Genomic DNA, 13,616 nt, shown 5'->3' on the forward strand with positions numbered 1-13,616 from the left:
TTTCCCTTCTTTGTGTTGTCCTTGTCAGGTTTGGGGATCAGGGTGATGTTGGCTTCATAGAATGTGTTAGGGAGTGCTCCATCTTCCTCAATTTTCTGAAATAGTTTGAGAAGAATAGGCATTAAATCTTCTTTGAATGTTTGGTAGAACTCTCCAGAGAAGCCTGGACTTTTATTTTTGGGGAGGTTTTTGATTACTGTTTCTATTTCTTTACTTGTGATTGGTCTATTCAGATTCTCTATTTCTTCCTGCTTCAGTTTGGGGAGGTTGTAAGAGTCTAGGAATTTACCCATTTCTTCTAGGTTGTTCAATTTGTTGGCATATAGTTTTTCATAGTATTCTCTTACGATCCCTTGTATTTCTTTGGTATCCGTTGTGATTTCTCCTCTCTCATTTCTAATTTTATTTGAGTCTTCTCTCTTTTTCTCTTAGTGAGTCTGGCTAAGGGTTTGTCGATTTTGTTAATTTTTTCAAAGAACCAACTCTTTGTTTCATTGATCCTTTCTACTATCTTTTTTGTTTCAATATCATTTATTTCTGCTCTAATTTTTATTATTTCCCTCCTTCTACTGACTTTGGGCTTTGTTTGTTCTTCTTTTTCTAATTGTGTTAGGTGTTGTTTGAGGTTGTTTATGTGAGATTTTTCTTGTTTTTTGAGGTGAGCCTGTCTTGCAATGAATTTCCCTCTTAGGAGTGCTTTTGCTGTGTCCCAAATGAGTTGGTATGGCATGTTTTCATTTTCATTTGTCTCCATATAATATTTGATTTCTTCTTTAATTTCTTCAATAATCCGTTGTTTGTTCAGTAGTATGCTGTCTAGTCTCCACATTTTTGCTCCTTTCCCAGCTTTATTCTTGTAGTTGATTTCTAGGTTCATAGCATTATGATCCAAAAAGATGCTCGATATTATTTCAACCCTCTTGAATTTATTGATGCTTGCTTTGTTTCCCAAGATATGGTCTATCCTTGAGAATGTTCCATGTGCACTTGAGAAGAATGTGTAACCTGCTGTTTTGGGATGAAGTGTTCTATATATATCTATTAAGTCCATCTGGTCTAATTTTTCATTTAATTCTTTAATTTCCTTGTTGATTTTCTGTCTGGATGGTCTACCCATTGGTGTTAATGGGGTGTTGAGGTTCCCTACTATTATTGTATTGTTGTTGATGTCTCCTTTTAGTTTTGTTAAGAGTTGCTTTACAAATTTTGGTGCTCCTGTGTGGGTGCATGTATATTTATAAATGTTATGTCATCTTGGTGGCATGTCCCTTTTTGTCATTATAAACTGCCCCTCTTTGTCTTTCTTTATCTGTTTTGCTTTCAAGTCTACTTTGTCTGATATAAGCATGGTGACACCTGCTTTCTTTTGTTCATTATTAGCTTGGAGTATTGTCTCCATCCCTTCAGTCTGAGTCTGTGTTTGTCTTTGGGGCTGAGGTGTGTTTCCTGAAGGCAGCATATTGTTGGGTCTTGTTCTTTGATCCATCCTGCCACTCTGTGTCTTTTGATTGGAGAGTTCAATCCATTTACATTTAGAGTGATTATTGAAATGTGGGGGCCTACCGCTGCCATTTTTTCACTTGTTTTCTGGTTCTCTTGCATTTCCTTTGTTTCTTGCCCCATGATTTTTGGACTAATAATTCAGGTAGGTAAATTTCTGTATTGGCTTTCTTCTTATTTGCAATTTGTGTCTTTATTCTTGTTATTTATTTAGTGGTTACCAGGTGGTTTTTATAAAACATCTCATAGATGAGATAGTTCATTTTCTGATAGCCTCTAATTTCCTTAAATTAAAACATTCCATCCCTTTCCTCTTCCCCTTCCAGGTTGTTATTGTCAGATTTTTTTCCCTTCCTTCTTGTGTTGTGGATTTGAGGTTAAAATGACAGGATTATATTTTTTCTTGGTGTTTCCCTTCCTTTTATCTTTAATGTTTTATTTAACTTTTGCTAACCTGTTCTGATAGAGAGTTGCTACTTTCTGTTATTGTCCTTCTACTTATCTCCTCTGCTCTGGGTTTTGTAACCCCTTTCCTTTTTTTGATTTTTCAGGTATGAGGGTCTTCCTGAGCATTTCTTGAAGAGGAGGTCTTGTGACAATGAACTCCCTTAACTTTTGTTTATCTGGAAAAGTTTTTATTTCTCCATCGTATTTGAAGGATATTTTCGCTGGGTAGAGTATTCTTGGCTGCAAGTTTTTGTCTTTCAGAGTTTTGAATATACATTCCACTCTCTTCTAGCCTGTAAGGTATCTGCTGAGAAATCTTCTGATAGCCTTATGGGGGTTCCTTTGCAGGTTATTTTCTTCTGCCTGGCTGCCCTTAGTATTTTCTCTTTGTCATTGACTTTTGCTAGCTTCACTATTATATGCCTTAGGGTGGTCTTCTTACATTGATAAAGTTTGGAGATCTATTGGCTTCTGTCACATGGAGTTCCATCTCTCTCCCCAGGTTTGGAAAGTTCTCAGCCATTATTTCTTTGAACAGGCATTCTGCCCCCTTCTCCTTCTCTTCTCCCTCTGGTATACCTATAATCCTTATGTTTTGACTCCTAATTGAGTCTAATAATTCTCGGAGAGTTTCTTCATTTCTTTTTGTCGGTGTCGCAGTCCAATGTACACATCAAGATAGATGCGGAGACGGCTGATGGCCACTCTGAGTTTATTATAACCAGCGTTTCAATATATACATAGCTTACATCTGTTAAACATACACAGGTGTTCTGGACAATGTAATTAGCAAATGCCAAGAATTCTTTGTGATTTCTCAAGGAACCCTCCCTTGGCCTCTGTTTTGATATTATCATGTTATTGCTGTGCTCGTATATTTTTATCTCGGAGCATGCTAGGCCTCCTAGGCAATGGCCCCTCCTGCTCCCTATATCATGTCTCCATCTGTGCCCCCGGGTGACCATGCCTGGCTTAGGTTGCCTCCCCCTGGAGGTCTTACCTCTCATTGGCTAACTGGCCTTCTCACCTCTGGGTCACAGTTTGTTGGCAAGCATTTTCCAATGATTATCAACACTTGCTGCATCAGGGGTGGCTACACGTTTTAGTCTTAGTTCTCTCTCCTCCTCTGTCTGCAGCATTTCTATATTCCTATCCTCCAAATTGCTAATTCTCTCCTCTGTATTATCGACCCTACTGTTCAGAGAGTCCAGATCTTTCTTAATCTCTTCCATTGTGTTCTTCATCTCCAGTATTTCTGATTGGTTCTTCTTTATAGTGTCAAGCTCTTTTGTGACATAGCTCCTGAACTCATTGAGTTGTCTATCTGTATTCTCTTTTAACTTGTTGAGTTTTTAAATAATGGCTGTTTTGAATTCATCATCATTTAGGTTATAGATTTCATTGTCTTTGGGATTGTTTTCTGGGTACTTGTCATTTTCCTTCTGTGCTGGAGATTTAATATATTTTTTTCATACTGCTTGATGGCATGGATTTGTGCCTCTGCATAGAGATATAGTTTAGTTACTGCCTCCACTTGTTTCTACTGGTGTAGGGGGGAGCAGCTGTTTAGGCTGCACCAACCAGGAACCCTGTCAGGTGTTGGTGACTGGACCTGGGCCCCTCCTCATAGTCACAGTGGTCCTGTGGGGTCTCTCATCATCTGTGGGGGCAATCACAAGGGGGCCTCAGGCTGCTGGTGCCTACTGTTGCAGACCACCTAGACGCGCTCCCTCCTTAGGGTCTGCAGTGGTGTTATGGGCTTTCCCAGCGTCCGGGAGCAGGATCACCTATATTCGCAGCTCTGTCACTTTCTTGGCCCACAAGATCTCACTTGTCCACTAAAGGCCACGGCAGAGCTATGGGTATATTCTGCAGTCTGTGGTTAGCTTACCTAGCTGTGCTACTTTTGCCCCAGGGCCTTCCAGCCTTGTGATTGCCAGTTGGGGCCTCTCCACTAGTGCTGTGCAGAGGCTTTCACTGTGGCTACTGTGGGACTGTGAGTTTTCCCCCGGGCCATGGAGTCAGGCAGCTGGAGCTCCACCCATCCCCTGGACACTCCCACAGGATCAGTGGGTGTCTCTTGCCCCCTCTGGGACACAGCCAGAGTCCGTGAGTCAGAGACAGCTCACGGGCTGCTGCTCTGCCTGGGATCCTCCTCTCCCAGAGCCTCCCAGTGTTCTGAATGCTGAGCAGGGCTTCTCCACTAACACCAGTAGAGGCTTTCCCGCCTGCTGTTGTGGGACCATAGAGTTTCCCCTTGGGCCATGGAGCCAGGCCACTGGAGCTCCACCTAGCCCCCAGCCACTCCAATGGGATCTCTGGCTGTCCCTTGCCCCCTCTTGGACACAGCCAGAGTCTGTGAGTCAGCAGCAGCTGGCGGGCTGCTGCCCTGCCTGGGATCCTCCTCTTCAGGAGCCTCCTGGTGTTCTGAATGCTGGGAGGGGCCTCTCCACTAATGGCAAGTAGAGGCTTTCCCTGCTGGTGCAGGTTCATGGAGTTTCCCCCTGGGCTTAGGGGTAATCACGGGGGGATTAGGTAGGGCTGTAGTCACCTGTTTCCACCGTGGCTCCCCTGGTGCATGCTCATGCCTGCCCTTGGTGCATGGCAATGCTATGGGGGAGTCCGCTGGAAGAAAGCTGCTTGCAGGTACTAGGCTGTCTGGGGGCCGGGGGTCGGAGAGTTTTCACCTATCTCCATCTCCTCCTGGGGGAAGTCTGTCCACCTTCTGATGTATAGCAGCACGGGTCTCTCAGGTGTCCTGAGATGCTATATGGGTATCCTTTGTTAACTGATGAACGTCCAATTAGTTGTAGATTCGAAGGGGGAGAGACAAAGAAGACTACTCACTCTGCCATCTTGGTGAAGTCATCAAGATCTGAAGCAACCTTTTTGCCCTTGAAAGTCATACCCTGTTTTCTAAATCAAATGCCTTTCTTTCCTTTAATTGGCCATAACATGAGTCAAGATGCAACTTCTCTCTACCTTTTCACTGTTTTAGCTATTTAATTTTAAAAGTCCAATTCTATGTTCTGTGGTGAAGCAAATGAATTAAAATGTTTATATTTATGTTAAATTACCATTTATATTAAATTAAAATTAAATAGTTTATTAATATGATGAAAATTTATAATAAAATTTTAATTTAACATATTAAAAATAAAATCATATTTTCACTTAATTTTATGTTTATATATAAAAATTTTAATGTTATATTTAACTGGTAAGTTGCTTTTTTATGAGTCTGTCATCTTCTATTGCTGTTATTTCTTTCTGTTTTATTGAGATATATTGATATATGACACTGTACACATTTAAGGTGTACAGTACCATGACTTGACTTATGTGTGTTGTGGAATGATTACCACAATAAGTTTGGTTAACATCCATCATCTCCTATAGGTGAAAGAAAAAATAGTTTTTTCCTTGTGATGAGAACTTTTAAGATCTACTTTCTTAGCAACTTTCAAATATACCATATAGCAGTGTTAACTATAGTGACCATGTTGTATGTTGCATCCTCAGGACTTATTTATCTTATAACTGGAAGTCTATGCTTTTAACCATGTTCTGCCAATTTCCCCTCTATTGATTTTTTATATGCATGTGATTCCTCCATAGAAAAGATATTCTCCACTGCCACCCTAAATAGTGCTACATTTTTAATAAAACAAAACCAAAATTTTCCAGGAAAAGTCTGTGCATTTTGCCCTCCCTCACCTGAGGGAAAGGTCGCAACGTCTGAGGTGAAGAGAGTATGAGTTCATGATGCGAGGGTGTGGTGCACAGTGTCCTTCTAATTATGAGTGTCAGTGCCCATCAAATCATCTGTAAATGGATTTAATATGTTAATATATGCAAAATTCCCAGCATAACATTGGGTAGACAATAGAAACTCAATAATTATGAGATTCTCTATGATAACAAGTTATTTGGAAGTATAGAAGGCAGAATTTAAGTGTTTATCTTTGCTCTCTCTTCCAGACCTTCCTGTGTTTTTTCTTCATGGACCACAAAGGAAAATTCTGAGTTAGATCAACCCTGGGGAATCTCAGGGTCTGACCACTGGGATGGAAATTAATTATCTCTGCTTTCAGAAAATTTAAATGAGGATATGTTTTTTACACCCCAGAGAGTGATTAATTTATGCAGCCATGAATTTTGAATTCTGAAAATCCTTCCTTTGTAGAGACAGCCAAGTTGTAAATGTGGTGATTCATCTGCAAGGATAGAGAGAGCCATCTCCTCAAATGCACCCCAACCACGAACTTTGAAAACCACTTCTCTACTGTCCAAAGCTACAGATGATAATAGGCACTAGAAAAGAATGTCTTAGAGGTTGCAATCTCTCTCCAATCTCCTTTTATCTTCTTGCTTCAAGTATCTTCCCACAAACACACATTTCTGGCACCAGTTTCAAGTTCTCTCAGTCTGATTAGAGAGCAACTTGGAGATGGGAAGGAGCTGGATGCGCCTGATTAGACTGCATTGAAAGCAGAATAAATCAAAATATAAAGTAGTTATAGAATAGATTGGCAAGAGGGAGAGGCAGGAGAGAGGGGAAGGGAGAGGTGATGACATCCAGTCTGCATTCTTTCTGTGTGTATGTACCATGGAGTCTTATTTACAAGTCTCCTGGAACTGTAAGACTTTGTGAAATGACAAGAACTTCTTTAGTATTTCTTCTCCATAAATTACTCCAATCTTTCTGTCTTCCCATAAACTCAACTCAGATTCTTCCCTTTTCTCTTCTGCTCTTCTGATGACATCTTCTGATGGGCATCCTCACCCATGTTTGAAGTTCTGCTCCTAGGAAGAGAAATTTTAAAAAAGTTCCTGTGGAGGTTGCTTGCTCCAGACCCCTACCCAAATAATTGGGAAGTGACATATATCTTAAGCACAAAGGAGGTGCCTCACTTCCAAACGTCCCCTTATTTGCATGCTGATGCCTGGAATTATACCATCTGAAACTCATTTGTTAGTTTAAGGCTTGTCCTCTTTTAAAAGTGCCAAATTTTCTCTTTTAAAAGAAGTTATTCTTTAAGTTTCATAGTCATTTGTCCAGTAAGGATCTGAGAGAGAAAGCTAAAAGCTTTCTAAGCTTCCTGAGAAGTTAAAAGAAATACTGAGTGAGGAAAAGTTTCAGACCAGAAGAAGGCGCACTCACAGACAAACTTCAAACTCAGGTTGACAGTTCTGGTTACATAATGCTGATAGCAATTTATGCCATTTCACTTTCACAGCCAGGACACCTGTCAAATCAAAACTGCAGTACAGATGCTCAAGCTCAAACTTAGTCACAAATTTTAAGACAGTTGAGAATGGCAAGAGATAATTAAATGAGCTAGATGCAAAACATCTGGGTCTTGCACACTAGTAAAATCTTATCTGTTTTTTTGGTTTTAGTATTATCATCTAATTGAAGAAGGATCAGCTCCCAAGATGCCTGCCACCATTTCCCTACATATACATAAAGAAATTAATATTTACTGAGTGTCTACTATTCATGGAGCATTGTACCAGACACTTCACAGTTTCTGTTTGATGTGATCAGGTCAGTAACCTGCAAGGTGGATATTTCTCAGATGATCAAGGTTCTAATCCTAGATCCAAACGTTGACGGCTTTGACAATTTATAGATGTTACTTATGCTCTCGTATCCTTATTCTCTAAAATCTACCAAGGAAGTAATTCTAGTTTAAAATTGATTAACATCTAATTTTCACATCTATTTTGCAAAATAGGTGTGTGAATTAAATTATATACACATATGTAATCTGTGCAATTTATGTTAGGTTTCCATCTCTCCATGTGGTTCTGTGTGCAGAGTGAATTTTCTGTTTTATGGTGAGAGGAGGGGCTTTCCCCTCTGTCTCAAGGAAAGAATCACCTCTTCCAAGTTCAAGGTGTTTCTACATCTTTCACTATAAGAGTCCAGGGATCGAAATTATGTTAAAAACCCCTAACAATCATAAATAATTCTAATTTGTTTCTAAAGTAACATTCAGGGTAGGATATCCCTACTCCTCTTCTTCTGATGTCAACTTGTCTAATAGAAAATAAAAGTTATGGTGCTGAGACATCTTACCCTTAAACTTTGAATGATCTTCCTCAAGGCTACTCCCTAAACTGAATTTTTAAGGACAAAATAAAATAATGGTTAAAAAGAGCCGCTTGATGGAGTTTTCAATCTCAAGAAGACCAAACTCCCAACATCACCTCTAACACCATCTTCCTTTGAACTTGCATTATCTCTCAGAATGGACTCACTTCTTCTGTATTTAGCATATGTCAACATGGAGTCTCATGATATATAATCCATCCATGCCCAAGAGCCACTGTTCTTAAAATGCCCCTTTAGATAAGCACTCACTTTGTGCCTATCTTATATCATAAACTTTATATACACCCTCTGAACCAGGAGTCTCAGCAGCCTCATGAGATAGGCAATATCATTCCTATCAAGAAAAGAAACTGAGCCTCAAAAATAACCTGTTGGCATAATTGTAGCCCAAAGTCACACAACTTGTTAATTACAGTTAGAATTAGAAACAAGTACTGTCTTATCTCTAAAGCCCACTCAATATTAAACCACTACACTCTCTTACCATCCCTTTCTGCCAGCACAAGGGTCAAAACTAAACTTGGCTTCCACCCAAATATTTCTTCCCTCTCTCCTTCACTTAGGATCAGGCTCACATCATAGTCTGACATCAACCCCAGTCTTTCCTGGCTCCCTTCACATTTCCTCTCACAGGAATTTCCTTTACTAAAACCCTCTATGTTCAATTCTGCTTGGTTTCTGCTTCTTGGAAGACCTGGACTAACACAATGCATTGTTCATAAAAGCTCCAAATACTCAACTATCTAAATGTCCATAAAGATGTGGTTGAATAATGGAGCTATATTATCCAATGGAATATCATATAGTGATAAGTGTAAACAAATTATAGCTACATGCAACAACATGGATTGACCTCACAAGCATACTGTTAAGCAGAAGATGCCAGGCACAAAATAATACCTAAAATGTTACCTAATGCATATAAAGTTCAAAAACAGACAAAATTAATTTTATAGTTTATGGGTGCATAAGTGGCTAAAATAATAAAAGACAAGCAAATGGTTACCATAAAAGTCAGGATTGGCATTAGATCTAGTGGTAAGGAAATGGACGGGGTGTAACATTCTAAGGCTTCTGAAGTGTTAGCAATGTTTCATTTCCCAATCTGGGTGATGGTTATAGAACAAACACGTAGTTTGTTCTATAGCTGTGCTTTACTTTGCTGAAAGTGAGCTGTCATTTACAATAGGAAGTTTTCTTAAGCCACCTGCTGATGCAAACAGTCTGAATACATCAATTAAATGACAGAGAGTGCAAGGTAGATTTTTTTTTGAGGAAGATTAGCCCTGAGCTAACATCTGCCACTAATCCTCCTCTTTTTGCTGAGGAAGACTGGCCCTAAGCTAACATCCGTGCCCATCTTCCTCTACTTTCTATGTGGGACGCCTATCACAGCATGGTTTGCCAAGCGGTGCCATCTCTGCACTCAGGATCCAACCCATGAACCCCATACCGCCAAAGCAGAACGTGCAAACTTAACCATTGTGCCACAGGGCCAGCCCCACTTCTGCTACTGTATATCTGTGGGACGCCAGCCACAGCATGGCTTGACAAGCGGTGCATAGGTCCGCACCCGGGATCTGAACTGGCGAACCCCGAGCCGGCAAAGTGGAACATGCAAACTTAATTGTTGCACCACTGGGCTAGCCCCCAAAGTGGATTTTTTTTAAAAAGACCCAACTATATGTTTTCTACAAGAAACTCACTTTAAATATAGAGACACAGATTAAAAATAATTCAGTCGAGAAAGATATACCAGAAGAAAACTGGAGAAGATACAGTGATGTGTCAATTAATGGGAGATAGTTCTGAGAAAAGAGTCTTTAGGTGATTTCGTCGTTGTGAAAACATCATAGAGTGTACTTACACAACCCTAGGTGGTAAAGCCTACTACACATGTAGGCTGTATGGTATTAATCTTGTGGGACCACCACATCCATCGTTGATCAAAATGTCATTCAGTGCATGACTGTATAGTAATTTGAGATAAGGCAGACTTTAGAACAAGGAAAATTATCAGTGATAAGGAGAGGGTTTTTTTCTTTTTGACGAAGCTTAACCCTGAGCTAACATCTGCTGCCAATCCTCCTCTTTTTGCTGAGGAAGACTGGCCCTGAGCTAACATCCATGCCCATCTTAGGAGAGGGTTTTTATAATGAAAATGATAAAGGGGTTAATTCTCCTAGTACACAACAAGCCTTGATGTGTATGCACTTAGAGTGTCAAAATAGATATGGTAAAAACTGATAGAAATACAAAGAGAAATAGACCAATCCACTATTATATTTGGAGACTTCAATACCTTCTGTCGGTAATTTATAGATCCAGTAGGCATAAATTCAGTATGCAGAATACAGTTGAATTAAAAAGCAACATTAATCAATTGGATCTAATTGATATTTATAAAATATTTCATCCCAAAACAGCAGAATACACATTCTTCTCGAGCTCACATGGAACATTCACCAAGATAGACCACATTCTGGGCTATAAAACAGACCGTCACAAATCACACAAAGTATGCTCTCATACCACAATGGAATTAAACTAGAAATCAATAACAGAAAGTTAGTTGGAAAAATCCCAATATATATATACATGTTGCCTAGTGACCTTTTAATAACTCCCATTGCATCTGCAACTGCTAGCTTCTCCATTGAAAATTATGTTTCTTACAAATATCTGACACTGTTCCCTATGCTGATTATTATATTAGACTTCCAATTCAGTGTCTAAGGGAAGAATGTGGACTGTGCATGTGTTTGGGTAAAGACGAACAGAGCAGTGAAGATGGGGAACCTGACAGGCTCACCTTTTTAATGCAAAGGTAGGTGCAGGCAACCTCAGCTTAGCACACATATAATTTTTTTATTTGATAGTGTTCAGTCTTCAGTCCCTGAAAGGTAAAATATTCATGTGCAATTCTTGAAGTGTACATCATTTAGAACTGAAAGCCTTAGGCTGATTAAAATCTCCTGCCTCTCATATAAAATATTAGGCGTCTCAAGACACCTTCTGATTAGAAGGTGATTTCCTTTATATTGAAACAAATTTCATAAACATTTATGGAGCACTTACAATATATGGGAAAATAACTGGCCCAGTTCCTTTATGAAAAAGAGATTCAAAGATAGCTGGGAACAGGGTGAGAAACACAATTATATAATACCATTAGCATTATGATGATATTAACACCCTATGTTTGTATAATGCTTTGAAGTGTACAACGTGCTCTCATGTGAATTGTCATTTCATTGAATTTACAGCAACAAAAGTGAATGAGGGACAGAAGTGGGATGAGACTGGAGATAAAGGAGAACAAGGACTTGTTAAGTAGCTACTGCATGTTAGTCACTGGCCAGCCATTCGTTCATCATCTATTCAAAAAGAATTATAGAATAATTGCTATGTGCCAGTAGGAGCTGGGGAAACAATGATGACAAAACTAAGTCCCTGCCTTCAAGGAGTTTACATTTGGAGCAAGAGGCAGAAATAAATAGATACATAATGACAGGCAGTAAAAAGTGCTAGATTATCTCAAGTAAACCCCACTGCAAAGCAAGGCATATGCTCCCCATTCTATGGAAGAAGATGCTGAGATGCATAAAAGTTAAATTGCTCAGGCCCATCCAGCCAAAATTTAAAATACTTGAATCTCAGTTCAAAGACTATTGTCTTTTGAACAAGCCGCCTCTAAGTTTCATAATGCAACCCTGAGGTTACAAAATAGACAATCCACCATTCCATCCTGACCTGACATCGCACCTGATAGTCTAGAACCTTCTAAAGTAATTGACCAGAAGAGCAAGTGGAACTGTATTAATTCAAAAGAGAAGCCAGCAGTAAGTAGCTTCGATCTCAGTTTCTAGAGACCTGACTTGGCTGGTCCGAGGCTCTCTATATGATGCCTCCAGCCAATGTCTCATGGAACCGTAACACACTGAGAGAATAATTAGAATTCTTTTCCCCACACATCTCTTTCCTTAATAAGTTACCTTTCTTAGGACAATTTTATGGAAATGGAAAAGAAAAACACAAGAGGCATAACATCAGAGCTCAAATTAATGAGGAAAAGCTTTTACTTCAAAGTGTATGTTAATACGCTTTTTCTAATTTTCAAAATCAGAAGCCATTTAAAATCTATTTTAAAAATTAGATTACCAAAATCCAAATACCCACAGATAATAGCTGCTACTATTGAGGTAGACATCTTTCCAGACTTCTTTTAAACATATAGATTTTGGGGCCTGCCCAGTAGCGTAGAGGTTAAGTTTACATGTTCTGCTTCAGTGGCCCAGGGTTCGCCAGTTCAGATCCCGGGTGCAGACATGGCACCACCTCTTAAGCCATGCTGTGGTAGGTGTCCCACATATACAGTAGAGGAATATGGGCATGGATGTTAGCTCAGGGCCAGTCTTCCTCAGCAAAAAGAGGAGGATTGGTAACAGATGTTAGCTCAGGGTTAATCTTCCTCACAAAAAAAATAGATTTATTTGCAAAAGTAACAGTATGTGATACAGTCAGCACTTCAACCTATCACTAAAAAGGACTCTTACCACATCTAAGAGTAAAGTTCTACATTATCAATTTTGTTGGCTGAAAATACTGAATTATTCTATTGTGCAGTAACTTATTGAACAAGTTTTATATATCAGATATTAATCTAAATTCTTATTTCTTATAATCTGTACTGTCACAAACTTTCTTTGCACTTATGGCATTAAGCACTTGATTTATTAACTGTTTAGCATAAATTCCTAAGATAGAATTCCTGAGTCAAAGGACTTGCACATTTTAAGTTTTGGCACATATTTCAAGAATGACCCCAGAAAGTTTGTCCCTCTGTACACTCCTACCAACCATATATCTCCTTCCCCATATCCATGCAAATAATGGGTCGTTTAAACATTGACCAATACTTCAGGTGAAAATTGATATCTCATTGCAATTTTAATTTTCATTTCTTTGCTTAATAGTGTAATTGAACATCAATTCATATATGAGCTGACCAACTATATTTCTCTGTGAATCATGACCCACTTTTGTTTTAAAGTATACATTTCTCACTGAATGATAAAAGCTCTATTTATAGCAAAAGTAGTAAACTTATTTTGTATTATTTTTTACATACATTTTCCCAAGTTTTTCATTCATTTTTAGTTTTTAACTTATTTTTAATGCTTTTGAAACATGGAAGTTTCATATTTTTATTCAACCAAATCTAATAGTCTTTGGTAATCTTTGGTGTAATGCTTACAAAGTTCTTCTCAACCCCAAAATTATAAAAAACAATTACTTAAATTTTATTCGAATATTATAATAAATTTGTTTTTTTGGCATTTGTATCATCAAGATGACAAACTCTTCAGTCTTCCATTTCAAGTTAAAATGTGTTGTAATTTATTTTGGCTTATAACATCCATCTATAAAAAGAAATCAAACATCCAACCACAATTAGAATTAGGCTGTTTCTTTACAATACCTTAATCATTAGTTAAAATTAGAAAACTAAAGTAATTTTTGACTAGACCTAGACCCAGTAAAGTTC

The sequence above is a fragment of the Equus caballus genome, chromosome 12 (genome assembly GCF_041296265.1).
Source record: "Equus caballus isolate H_3958 breed thoroughbred chromosome 12, TB-T2T, whole genome shotgun sequence".
Lineage (NCBI taxonomy): Eukaryota > Metazoa > Chordata > Mammalia > Perissodactyla > Equidae > Equus > Equus caballus.